Source organism: Colias philodice, chromosome 12, assembly GCF_061535455.1.
Source record: "Colias philodice isolate Cphi_HAF_F1 chromosome 12, ilColPhil1 Martin Lab GWU primary, whole genome shotgun sequence".
Classification (NCBI taxonomy): Eukaryota; Metazoa; Arthropoda; class Insecta; order Lepidoptera; family Pieridae; genus Colias; species Colias philodice.
Window position 1 is genome coordinate 7,281,487 of NC_143097.1, and position 12,184 is coordinate 7,293,670.

Sequence of the window (12,184 nt, forward strand, 5' to 3'; positions counted from 1 at the left end):
TAGCGCGTTCAAACAAACAAACAAACTCTTCAGCTTTATAATATTTTATCTTATATAATCTGTGGTGAATTAATATTGTAGTATTGTTGTGAGACTCATGCTCAATCGATATAGTTTTCCCACAAGTATCGTGTACATTGTAGCTGGGCACGCGTTTCCCGCACCGGAAACGGAAGCGTTCACGTGCCACGCCGGAACTTGAATTTTCGTACGAATATTGCTTACATTAATGTTCTTTCATTTATGTACCTCGTATATTGTATGTACATTAGCATGGGATATGGAATATTTCAAATTTTCTACAAATAAAAAAAAAATAGATTTGCCTACTTAATATACCTACCTAACATTTTCGAAGTTTCAAACTCAAAACTCAACCTGTTGTTTCACGATAAAAATTATTTATAACACAGTAGAGTAACATCAAGAAACAGAAGAGTGTACCTAAATAAGGCACTGTAGAGTCTACAAGGCTCTATTTACTTTTATATACATTTGAAAACTTTCGAAGTTTCAGTTGTGAAAACCATACGGACAATACCACCAACATACATATTTATATTTCTACGACACACTGTTACATATGAATGTACACATAACACAATCACTTACTTGGGTCCCCTTCCGTAGATATTATGTATCTAACCATCTCACGGACATGACACGTGTCCCGATAGCATTCATTGCTACACGCGTTAAAGCTTTTACACATTCGATACGATAATATAGATAAAACATTTCAAATTGAACACTCAATGTGTATATCGAATAAGTACGGACACATTGTTGGCGGCAAAGTATGATGTTAAAGAATAAAAGTTAAAAATAAATGGAGCTATTGGATCGATACTTGGATGTACTTATACAACATTGTATCGTAAACGTTGAAGTTTGTAGCAGGGTAACATTAAAATATATTTGCACTAAATATGACTTGGAAGCATATTTGGACTTGCAGTTATACCTCGATACTAAATATTTTTGTTTTTATATACTTATCTCGATTCCCGAGAACAAGAAGTAAACACAACTCTGCTGAATGGCTGAAATATGCAGATTATACCTACTCAACAAAATGGCTGCTTATTTTCCAGATACTGCACTAATGAAGGCAGGAGTTACTACTACATACTACAATGTATTATCGATCTAAGTTGGCTACGCATTGATGTCACTTAGTTCCAGTTATGCTGTAGGCCCGTATGCTAATCGAATGATTTTCGCGTCATAGCACTCGAAAGCTCGGCTAGATATCGTATGAAGGGAATCTTGTACACATCACGGTACATTAAAATGTTAACCATAATTCTTTGTAGCTTCCATTAGAGCTATGGTAGGTAATATGGTCATAGCTATTTCAAAATTTATAAAATTGACCAATGTGTCCATCAATTTTATTTTTCTATCAAATTACTTACTGTTGTTAAATTCTCATCTCTAGATTTAAAGCAAATAATCGATAGGAAAAGCAGGAAACAATTTCCTTGGTTAAGTACTGCTTTTTCTATTTAGCTTACTTTCCAAATCCTAAACTAAAAAACCAACAAAAAAGGAAAGGACTCGTTTACACTAGATAGGTGTTTAGCACATGTCAGTGATGTCCGGGCCATCTCGCGACTGACAAGAGGACCAATATTTGCTCGCAGACAGGATGTTTGCTCCACGAATAACGCTAACGGGCTAAAAGCTAAGGTAATATTTAAATTTCAAATCTTCATTTTGTATACTAACAACAAAAAGTTATCTTGATGCCTCGGACACGAACCAACATGTCACGATATTAGACAGAAAGATGTCTAAAGTTAATAAAAACTATATTTACTACCACTTTTCTATCACTTTATTTGGTATCAACTTGATAATGACATGCATTTTAATTTTTAATCAATAAATTGTGCTGGTTTTAAAAAATAATTAGTATTCTATGTATTAGAAGTTAGTAGCCTCCTTCCATACCTATTTGATTTGAGATCGATTATGCAGGTAAATGGCTCCCCATGAAAAATTGCCGTTTTGTATTCATTTTTAGTAATTTTAATGTTCTTAATTCTTACATTATGAACAAGGGCGTCGTTTTAAGTTTGGGTTTAAATTATTACAATAAATTCAGCACCAACTACCAACATTTTTAACATTTAGGTCATATGTGAAAAGCGATGGCAAAAGCAGTTATATCTTTTTACATGTGTATTGTGTACCAATCACATTACTGATAAGAGACCTTGCTTAACCTATGTTAATAGAAACCACTTCTGTAGAGTATCACCTTTTTAGTTTTTTATCAACGTATTTCAAACACATAAAGATCATGCACAATGAGACCATATTATCAACTTTTCTAAGAGGCGTTATCGGTTCGACAAAAACTTGACATGTGGTGTCTTATCGGAGGGATGTCGCATAATATGGATATTTTGGGTTGTAAATAAAATGCTTTATTTGGGATGCTGAATTATCAACGTTATCAGGCGGAAGGCGCGCTCTTGACCCCAGATCGATAAGCTAACATAAATAGCTAGTGTATTTTTGGAATTGTATGGCATTATCGTTTAGACTTTAGATTTCCCGATAGGTACTCTGCTTAAATATACTTAGTTACTTACACAAATATTGTTTCCTTTCAATTTGCAATTGCATTAAAAGAACCAATTTCAATATTAATGACATTGTTAAGATTTTTTATATTTTTAATTGGTTTTAAATTAATTCAAATATTTTATTCATGGAAGGACTATTGCTCTAAAGATCGATGTAAATATCATTTTTACATAACTAATATAGGTAATAATTGTATCAGCAGTAGGTAGGTGACTATTTAGTAATCTCGGTAGGTATAGGTAAGTTTCAAGTGTAAACTTGTAAAAACTGTAATATTTAGACACTAAAAATGTTTGAGATATGAGACGCGTATGTTTTGAGTATTTAAGTGGAGTGTTGAAACATTTAAACTTCATGCAATCTTAGATGTAGAAATATCTAAAAAAAAGGTGCAAAGAAATTTGAACAGAAAACTTGGGTTATTTGGTTACAGTATTATTTCAATTTTATTATATTTGAAAATTCTTAATTATTTCTAACATATAAAATATGCTATTACATTTATATAGTACAAAAAGAAAAAAAGGTAACCTCGACCCTGCCAGGATTCGAACCTGGAATCTTCTGATCCGTAGTCAGACGCGTTATCCGTTGCGCCACAGGGCCGACGATAGTCAATGTGAAATAGTCGTATAAACCTTGTTGTAAAATAAATTACAATACATGCTCATTTTGTGCTGTTTGTGATTCAGCTTATTTTTTTACAGTTCACTTCAAGTTGAAGTTGAGTTTCATTAAAAAAAAGAAACAACATCCATTTTTTTCCAATTACAAATCCAATTGTTATTTATATTTTTATATGCAGAGCTTTTATTATACATGGTACATACTTCTATATACCTAGTATATTATTATTAGTCTGTGCTTCTATCTTAATCGGACTTTAACTTTTTAATCGGAGTTAAGGTGAACTTTTTAATTTTTATATCAATTAATTAATTTAGTACCTATTTACTAATCAATGAGGCAATACAGTTTACAACCCTTCTAACAGTTAAAACATGTAAATCCATTATAATGGCGAGCTATAAACAATACTAATTAATGCAAGAAGTGTGTTGTCGCGTGTAGTGCGCGTGGCCTCGTTAGTTCGCTTTGAGGCCACGTGGCGCCGTGTGACGTCAATTTACTTATCAATTATGTTAGCCTGAACATGCCTGAACTAAAAATGTACGAAAAGAACATGTAAATTTAAGTAACATATCTGCAAATTTGTGCGAAGCGATAGGTATAGCTTTTTGTTATAGGACTTATAGGTAGAAGTCATTTTAAATCCTGCAAAAAGTGGTCAGTGTCAAATCGGTGAGATCGTTCTTTATTATTGTGTTTGCTGTTACTTGCAAGGGGCAAACACTGTAGTCACATCGCGCTTTCAGAATATAAGTAATCTGAAAGAAAACGTATTTAGATCCTTTTCGATTAAAATTATATAGAGCTTTTCAAAAAGCTATCTAAGAAGATCGTTTGAATGATCAAACTAGTGAAGACATTAAGGTTTCGTTTCCATTCAAACGCGTTAGTCGTTAATTGATTTCAGTTGAAGTTTTTTTACATGGTTGATAAGCAAATCTTAAATGTATGCTTTTAATAAAAATTTATAGCTGAAAGAAAGCTATAGCTGTAATAGTAAACCATACCTACCATACTAATGTTGCAATTCAGCATATTTGTTGTAAAGAAAGCTCTTTATAAAGAAAAATGAATGTTTGTATTTTTGTCCTTTAAATAATCGTATCGTATATCGTACATCCGCCAACCCGCACTTGGCCAGCGTGGTGGATTATGGCCTGTACCCTCATAGGAGGCCCGTGTCCCAGCAGTGGGAACGTATATGGGCTGATGATGATGATGATGAATAATCGTAAACTATGTATGTATTTGATCATGTGATGATCTTCAGCAAAGTGTGGTGTGCGTGCTCACGGAAGGCTTCTGCGTTGGTACAACCAATTTTAAAACTGTACCACATATACCTATATCCACATCCACAGGCGAAGCCGGGGTTACATAGCTAGTAGATAATATAAAATCATATGTTCAAAACTTAGACTTATTAATAACAAAACGAATTTGATACGGCTGCAAAACATATTATTAAAAAGACATGTGTAACATCCGTTTGATTAGTACACTCTTGACGGAACTCTTGTTTTTTCAATATCCACATTTTCAATTTTAACATCGAATTACGCTGAATTTTGAAACACATATAAATTACAGCGGAAACGCATTTTATCGAACTATAAAACATATATTATGACCGTTATGATGTATAAATTACTACGACATGGTTCCAGACTCCAGTATCTATCAACCTGTCGGCGCTTGGCTTGTACTAATATCGCCACTTCCCTCGTAAAAAATTCGGCTTTATGACATTTTTTAGAAATAGATTGAGCAACTTTTCTCCAATATATTCATATCTAATAATATTATATTGTTATAGAGGTGACCAGGAATTTGTAAAACTATTATTGGCATTAAATAAAAAGCAAAGCGTTTATTGGAAACTTGGGTATCTTTTGGCAATAGGTAGGTACGTACCTAATTCAATAAAATTGGTTCATTGAATGGGCAAAAAAAATTTTAACATTGCATTAAAAAAATACTCTGAGAATGAAATTAATAATAAACTGTGGAGCTTTTCGTAAGTAGTTTTTATTTTGAGTTGAAGAATTTCATATACGAACCAAGTGTGAACGGCAATGGTATTAAATTATTACGTCGACACTTCAAGTGTTTTTCCAAAGCCAGAAACCATATCGGCACATTTTGTCATTTCACACTCGCATCGATAAGTACATGATAGGAATATAACGGTTTTAAAATTTTAACATCATTTTTTCTTTCATTGATTTATGAACTGTTTTGTCACAACTGTAGTTTAGATATTTAATTTGCTAAATGCTTTTAATTGTATTTTCCTTTGTTTCAATATTGATTATAACATATTTTAGTCATTGCGTCAATGTTTTCTCTAGTCGTCGAGGTGTGAAGTGAGTGGGCTGCACCGTGAGAATCTCAAATATTAGACGTAAAATCTTGCTCAAAGAAATTGTTGTATTCCCATATTTTATGACAGTGTGTTCCGGAGATCAATGTCACGTTTCTAACATCATGGAGGAGGTGAAATTTAAGAACACTGTCTTTTTATAAGCTTAGCCACAATTGTATTATGTCTGTACCCTGTTTCCAATAATATAATAGAGGTATGTATAAGTATTTCATTTTTCATTCACATGTTTATTAGGTAAACTGAACGAAGATAGTACAAGGTTAGTTACCATTTAGTTTTCATAAAAAACCTGCAACTCACTTGAGGGGGTCATCAACTGATAAAATTTGGCGATAATCTTCCCAAGTTACTCGATTTAGCGTTCTGTTGCTTGAACGATAAATAATCTATTCTATTTACGCGTTCATATAGTGTGTCATGAACACGTTATTTCTCATACATTGTGGTATGATAGGTGCGGTCAGTAATGAGGCATTTGATTACATAGAAATATGCAGGTTCATCGGTGTCGCTTACCGGCGCCAGAGTGCCGGCTCTTCAAGGAATTTGAGATTGTAGAATGCGCCGACATCGACACAGGTGTCGGAAATCGAGTAATGACATTTTACTATGCAAACGGTGTCAGATGTAGTGGACTCATTCTTGATACATACATGAGACTTAATACATAGTCCAATTTACATATTAATACTTATGGATTTATTTTAAATCTATCTACTTTTAAATATGAATAATGTAATACATATAAGAAAGCTGATTTTCAAGTTTTTGCAGCAAATGCGGAAACTACGGCAACATTGTTGGATGTGATTTAAGTTATTACTGCATTACGAAATCTTTATACGAGGCTATAATAATAAATTGAATACTAAAATTATTTAAGGGGATGAATTAATTTTTCTAACATTTACGGCCCTTTTCAAACCTTCGTAATTTTTATATTATTAAAGTTGTCGTGATGAAAATTCTTGACAAGAAAGTTCAATAGTAACACAATACGTCTACCGTTTTAGAAACATGATTCCATGATATTTTCTCGATAAAAAAAAAATACAAAGTTCTCATTGTTATTTTTTTATAATCTCTGGCATCTTCAAAATAACAAACGTAAAGTTACGACTTTTTGGATATTAACTATAAAATATACAACCTATACGTCTACCGATTTAGAATTTTGAAATATGCGATGGTTTTGAAATAAACAAGAAATACTTGAAATTAGCGCGCGACCAGCCAATATAGCGAGAGCCGCCCTGTACCTTCCTACCCCGATCGCTGCACGAGTCATTCCCGCTACGGCCGTCACACGGGGAACTCGTGTCGCTCGCGCAATCGTAAAAAAGGGTGACAACACGATAAGACAAAATGAGACAAATGGGGACAATAAAGAAAATAAGAAGAAGAAACATAAAGGTTGGAGAAAAAAGAATGCTTACAATTGGAACAAATTAATGAAGAAGTTGGTTTTATTTTAAATTTGATGATAATTGTATTATAGACGATGTTTGATATGTACCCCTGTTTTAAGTACATAACGAATGTGTAAGATTTTTTTCATTTATAGCATAGATAATCTTTTCAGAAATCCGGAATCCAGAAGGAAAATAAACCCACTGATTGTTCACAATGTGAACCCACTCCTTCGTAAGTACCTTTATTCAGTCAAAAATGTATGTTATCAACGTTCTACTGGTTTTATCGCATGATTCCATTTTTAGCAAAAAGCAACAAAGTGCAAAGAAATAAAAAATCATGGTGAACTTAGTGGAAGTACGGCGGACGTGATATGGAACAGGAGCTCATTGGAGTATATTTAAAAAAAATACGAAAAAATTTCAAGAATTACATTTCTTAGTAGGTGGTAGATAAGTATGTAGTATAAAGAATTTGATGTTGATATTTATTTCATTTATACTTACTACACCTGTGCGGGAAATTGCTTAGTACTAAAACAGGTTTATATTCATATTTACATAGTAATGTGAGTTTTCATTTCGAATAATTTTGTGTAAGTATATTAAATTGAGTTCCTGGGTGATCTGGAAACACAATTGGGCCCGGAAGATGGCGCTGCAGTCACTCCTCCTAATCACATGAACCGATTTGGGTGAATATTTGTGTGCACATTTCATTGTTGTGGGATGATTGGTTGATTCGTTTTCACATTAGCTAATATTATGTATTTTTGTTGTAAACTTAATTTAATGTTTATAATACATTATTATTGGTATAAATAAGCCAGTGTTCGTCTCACATTGCTGTACCTGCCTACCTACCCTACCAGGGCCTAACTTTGTTCTGGCTATTTTATTTTGATTATTTGTAATGAATAATTACAATTATAATAGAGTGCAAAAAATAAATACATGCGTCAATATATTTTGTGTTTTTTTTTAAAACAATTTTTCTATTTAAAAAAATATCATTCCGACCGCGGCTTTACCCGCTTGGAATTAGGTTATATCGTGAATCCTGTTTTATCCCACAGAAGTGTTCAGTTCGGATAAAAAGTATCCTATGTGTAAATCCAGGCAATTAGCTATATTTTATCAAAATTGGTAATGTAGTCTTGACGTGATTAAGTAACAACTAACAAAAAAATATACAAATTAACATCCAAAGTTTCGCATCAGTTTTACTGTATTAGCGATATCTTCCACTCTTGACTTTGACTGAGAAGAATTAGGGTTTATAACTTCTTTCAGAAATAGTACCTTTCATTTCTGGGCATGATGTAATATCTACGTCAGCATCAAATTCTATCTAAATCAATTCAGTAGTCCGCGTTATTGAGTACCATTTCATTTTTTCAGAGTAACAATATTTTTTGTTATTTTAAAGATTATTTATAACCTGTATTATTTTGTAATAAAGTAAACATTACGAAATGATAATAATTATTATTAATAATGTCTAAGTAGTTGTTAAAAAGAAGATTATTTGTTTATAAGCAAGAAAATAAAACCAATAAATCAACAATTAAATAAATGTATGACAATATTATAACTGTATGACGACTCCATACATGTTTGTCCCGAGTCGGCCAGCGGCAGCGCGGCGAGTTTGCAAGAATGACTTCGCGCACACCCGCGTTCGCGATAGCGAGCTATTAGACTCCGCCCGCCAAGCAGTGGATTTTTTTTTGTGTATCGTCTTAAGGCGATTATTGTAAATAGAGTCAACTGTGACGAATAGGAGAATAAATTCATTAAATTAATGTTAACAGGTGTGGAGCAGACAATTTACATCTAAATGTTTAATTCTGTACATTTATGTGATACCTACAGTGCGGTGTTTTGTCCTGAAAATGTCTTATGGAACCTTGTATTATTTTAATCAAAAAGTTAGGAAGACTCATGTCAAGTACTTTACCTCTGTACTTTTGAGTAACGGAAAATTTGTTTAGTGCATTCCCAGGTGGATCGTTTGTTTAAGATATAACTTGTCAAGCGTGATAAGAAGATTAGTTATAATTACATTGTGTAATAATAGCTGTAAGATCTCTCATCTGTAAGGTCGACCTTCACATATCCACTTACTGGATCAAAATCATATTTTATTTAATACTAGCTGTCCGCCCCGGCTTCGCCCGTGGTACATATGAAAAATAGATGTTGGCCGATTCTCAGACTTACCCGATATGCACAGAAAATTTCATGAGAATCGGTCCACCCGTTTCGGAGGAGTATGCAGACTAACATTGTGACACGAGAATTTTATATAGGTATAAGATTATTACTTAGGTACTTACATGTAGGTATAACATAAAAAAAATTGGTTGTTTGTAAAGTAGGTTTACGATCGATGTTTACGTGATAACGTCTTATTGGTGGCAGCGCTCGAGATGAGACGGGAGATCGGTCCGTCTCTCTCGTTATACCTGCGATCGCGCTCGTGAGGTTTTGGTGTGACACAAGTTTCTGAACATGTCACCCGACTAAAACGATTTTAAAGACGTTATCACGTCAAAATTAAAAAATATAATTTGTCGATTTTTCTTGGGTTCCTCGTTTCTATTTAGAAGTTACTATTTATGTGGATTAAGAACACAATTATCTAGAGAAGTGAGAACAAAATAAGTGTGCGGGATATTCATCTCTCTACTGGATAGTGGATATAGAGTTATAATACCACTAATGCGATGTTATTTTTATATGTCACATTTGGTGCATAATGCGAAGTATAATGTCATTATGACGTCAATGAGTCCAGTTGCGAGCAATAAGCGCCTGGTGTCCGATTGTGTCATCATCCCTAATGCATGCACATGTCGTTGCATCAGTTTTCCGCCCTCACAATACTATGAATATTAATCCAAAATACAAAGACCCCTGAACTGGGTGTTTTATAGAGAACTGTGAAGAGTGTTAGGGCTCAGAGTAAAACGGTTGTTTATGTGCCGCGCATTGTATAACGCCATATGGAGTATTAGCGAACACTTGGGACGCACTGTTAGAAGGATTGGTTGGATTGGTAACAACTGTTAAAATTGGAGCTAAAACATTAGGCACATACCGAGTGTTAGTATATTTTCGTATGTCGTATTTATGTAAAACGTGCTATAGTGTAAATACACCGCATTTTCTAACTGTGGATGAGGTGCTTTACATGCTCCCTTATTGTATGAATTTGATAAATACAAAAATGCATGTGCATATAGTTACCTATGTACATTGTACATACGTAAAATAAATAACTATGATTAATAATTTCCTCCAGCGTTATTAATACGAGTGATCACATAATTTAAGAAATAGATACCTATACAATGTCGTAATCATAACGTCTCAAGTATCCCATCGAATTACCCCATACATTCATAACGTCGACATAATCAAGTGCTGCACTTGTTCGAGGGGCGAATATATTCATTTCGTCCGCAATATTTGTATATTAGAGGTCTCGCATCGCTACGCTCCCTTGTATCGTCGTGCCCCTCAGTGCAGTTTCCCTCTTTGTCCCGTACTATGAGGTTTAGAGAACAATCTCACGCTTTTAGCTTTTCCGATCGACCTTCATCGATTGCAACCTCAAGGGCGTCGATGTAATTTGAGAGAGCTGCAAAATGTTAATTTAATGAGTGAAAAACTGAAAACTATTTTTTATCTAAGTATGTGCTATTTTATTTTTCTATATTTTTGTAAATGACACAACATACACAGAATTTTTAATTTATCTGAGATTCTTTTCTCAAAAAGTTAGCAGTGCATTAAAAAAAATGTCAATTGGCTTTCTATGTAGATTTGTTACTATTGATGATAATTGATTTTTAAACATACTTAAAATTTAAAAGGTGTAAATTCTACTCGCCATTGATAAAAGGAACAAATAAATTGTTTAAAGTAAATAGAGAACATTGAGTAGGGGACATATAGAGATGGGGAAGAAGTAATGAAACCTTAAATCCCTGGTACGGACTCGTAATCCCATGACGAAAAGTTATTTTGTCCAGGGTGCCAGTTGGCTGGAGATAATGTGGTTTAGTGTTTCATTTCGCGCAAATTGTGTTTTTATACACCCTATCCTACGAATAAATAATTGTTCGTAATAACGACATGTTGCTAGACTGTTTGTAAAAAATCTGCCAGTCAAAAGTGTTGTGTACTTTGTGAGATACAAAATACATATTATGATGTTTACATAACTTTAAACACCTGTGTACACTACGAATGTATAGTATGACGAGAAAACATTATGTATTATGTAACCATGCAAGAGTTTGTACACTTATAGTAACTTGTATTCATTTTGTTAACTCTTCTGTTATGATTTTGAGCACTTTATAACAAAGTATTTCATTAACAGAACTGTAATAAGTGTTTCGTTGAATACCTTATGTCGGGAACTTAAACAACATTGTATCTTACACGCCGTCATGTTCCGCAACTGTTTAGTGAGACGGCTTTCACATATATAGCCGTGAGGTATAATAATCTTGGAGCTATAAGCCGCTAAGTCGTTAATGTGGACGTAGCCTAAAGTATGCGATGCCGTGGGCGGCGCACGTGCACTGCGCCTAATGAGAGCCTGAGGACAGCCATCTCTGAAGCGATCAATGAGTGGGACGCGGACGCTTGTTAATTTTATTACTTTGAGCAACGTTTCATGCGAATATTTCTTGGAAATTCAGCTTTAGCCTTTTCTGAAACTGGAAAATATACTGATAAATGTTAATAATGTTATAAAATGGTTAAAGATCATCAACTATATTATTTTTGCGTTTTGTAAGTAAAATATATATAAGTTTTAAATATTATGAGATGAAAAAATAAAACAAAAGAGTTCGCAGTCGGTAGGATTCGAACCTACGCTCCCAGAGGGAATCTGATTTCTAGTCAGACGCCTTAACCGCTCGGCCACGACTGCTGATGTTAAACTTTCTGAATTAAACACTATGTGTTATGTGTGTATATTATGTGTTAATTTATCAAGAATATTATGTGTTCTATAATTAGTTATCATTTACTATAATTAGTATCTATGTTTTTAAGAAGAATTTTACTATAATTTATGTTATTTATTAAAGAATTGGTACATCAGTAGCGTGCGTGAACGATATTTACATTTCAC

General features: G+C 33.5%; 1 long non-coding RNA gene and 2 other non-coding genes across 3 annotated transcripts; 1 reads left to right on the forward strand and 2 right to left on the reverse strand.

Annotated features, from left to right (window-relative positions):
• Window positions 1–3,131: 3,131 nt before the first annotated feature.
• Window positions 3,132–3,204, reverse strand: TRNAR-ACG (transfer RNA arginine (anticodon ACG)). Its single transcript has one exon. It is a non-coding gene; the product is annotated as a tRNA-Arg (tRNA).
• Window positions 3,205–6,488: 3,284 nt separating this feature from the next.
• On the forward strand, window positions 6,489–7,419 carry LOC149484145 (uncharacterized). The gene is made up of 3 exons (XR_016316454.1): window positions 6,489–7,073; window positions 7,197–7,258; window positions 7,333–7,419. It is a non-coding gene; the product is annotated as an uncharacterized LOC149484145 (long non-coding RNA).
• Window positions 7,420–11,898: 4,479 nt separating this feature from the next.
• TRNAS-AGA (transfer RNA serine (anticodon AGA)) lies at window positions 11,899–11,980 on the reverse strand. The gene has a single exon. It is a non-coding gene; the product is annotated as a tRNA-Ser (tRNA).
• Between the last annotated feature and the right edge of the window lie 204 nt (window positions 11,981–12,184).